This window comes from Rhinopithecus bieti, unplaced genomic scaffold, assembly GCF_001698545.2.
Source record: "Rhinopithecus bieti isolate Rb0 unplaced genomic scaffold, ASM169854v2 repeat_34716, whole genome shotgun sequence".
Taxonomy (NCBI): Eukaryota; Metazoa; Chordata; class Mammalia; order Primates; family Cercopithecidae; genus Rhinopithecus; species Rhinopithecus bieti.
Genome location: NW_016840326.1, coordinates 1 through 1753, shown reverse-complemented (window position 1 = coordinate 1753; position 1753 = coordinate 1). Strand labels below are relative to the sequence as shown.

At 56.8% G+C, this 1753-nt stretch overlaps 1 long non-coding RNA gene across 1 annotated transcript; it reads left to right on the top strand.

Annotated features, from left to right (window-relative positions):
• The first annotated feature begins 8 nt into the window (after positions 1 to 8).
• LOC108524945 (uncharacterized) lies at positions 9 to 1747 on the top strand. The gene is made up of 3 exons (XR_001884169.1): positions 9 to 147; positions 665 to 715; positions 1349 to 1747. It is a non-coding gene; the product is annotated as an uncharacterized LOC108524945 (long non-coding RNA).
• The last annotated feature ends 6 nt before the right edge of the window (positions 1748 to 1753 follow it).

Sequence of the window (1753 nt, the reverse complement as noted above, 5' to 3'; positions counted from 1 at the left end):
CCCTGGGGAGGCATTTCTGAGCACAAGAGCCTCCCTGGAGTTCTGCCATTGTCTCTTCCCGTTCTGTGGTGCCTGTGATAACCACCGTTCTGACTCTCCTCACCCCTCCAGCCTCCCGGCGTGCGGCCTGCCAACCCGGCTCCCATTGTAAGTCTCTTGCTTTCTTTTGGATCCTCTTGATTTTGGCTCTTCTTCTGGGCTCATGGAGGAGGCAGGGCCAGGCATTGGGCCTCTCCCATTGGGAGTGGGGCAGGCAGAGGCCAGGCCCTTGACCGTCTGCCCAGCCTGGCGAGGTAGGGGTTGGATGTGGTTGGCTGGCCGTGATGAAGCAACCTCAGTTGCCACCCCATGGGCAGCCACGGAAGACCGTGTCCCGCATTCCCTTCTCCCACCTGCAAAGGGAGGCTAGGCTGAGAGACGTTTCCCTGAGAGGAAAGATGGGCCAGAGCCACCAGCGTCCCCATCTGTCTTCTCCAGGGTTCTAACCTTTGCCCCTCCCTCATCCCCTTGAGAGAAGAAACACCTGGACCCACCCTCTGTGGGGTCTGTGGGGCCATTGGGCTGATGACACCCCCTGGAGGTGCCTGCCGTGTGGCGCCCTCTGGTGGGAGCTGGTGGTCCTCACACGGGAGAGCCTGGGTGAGACCTGGTTTCTTTCTTCCAGATCCAGACAGTCATCCACACGGTGCAGAGCACCCCTGGACAGATGTTCTCTGTAAGTCTACAAGTTCTGGCCAGTTCACAGCTGCACAGTGTCCTCCTTCACCAAGAACTAAACTCCCTAGAGCCCTAGAGTTGGGAAGAAAGCAGTTCAGCAAGGAGGATGGGGACACTAGGGGCTGAGTCCTTGGCTCAGGTGACATGTGGCTAAAGCCGCCCTTGGGACAGCAGAGATTCTGGAAGAAGCAGGATTTATCCAGTGGTGGAAGAGGCAGGTTCCCTAGAGACCAGGAGGGAAACTGGTCCACCTGTCACCAAGTGGGGAGTGCAGTGGCCCCAGCACCCGGATGTGAGGTTCCTGGCCCTGCATCCTGGGTCCCCGGGTGTCACTACTGATCACAGGCTTAAGCTGTTCTCCTGCTGGTGCAAATCAGGCGGGAGGCTTAGAATTAGTGGGGCTGCCTGTGGAGGGGTTGAGGGGCAGGTGACCGTGGTGGGGTCCGGGAACACGGCAGGAAGTTCCAGGAAGGCTAACATGAAAAGGGAGGTGGACGGGAGAGTCCAAGGGCCAAAGCCTCACGAGGTCAGCCTCACAGTGGAGCCCCCTCTAGAATGCGTGGGTGCACGTGGGTGGGTGCTCGTGCACACCTGCGCTCTCCCACTGAATTTCCTGGTTTCTTTTCAACAGACTCCCGCCCTCCCACCTGTGATGTACCCCCACTCTGCCTATGTAAGTGGTTTCTCAGGGAGGGCAGAGGTTCTGTTTGTGGTGGGCAGGCTGGGGGTGAAGAGCTGCTGCGGGGGTATCCACTGCCTTGAAAAATGAAAAGCGGTCCTTCGGTAAGCTGAAGGGCTTCAAAGCATCCCAGTGAATTAGAAGAATGTGGAGAGGAGCTTTCAACCTTAAAACTGTCATGTCAATGTGAGCACATTGCATGGCCCTCCCTTTTCACCCCACGAGTCTTGTTGTGTTTGGCCAAAGTTCCTTTCATGATGCTAATCTAAGCCCATGAATTTGAGGAGTACTGGAAAGTTTTCCTTTGGCTTTTACGGAACCAAGTAAAGATATCACAGGCTTCTTCTCAGCTGACAG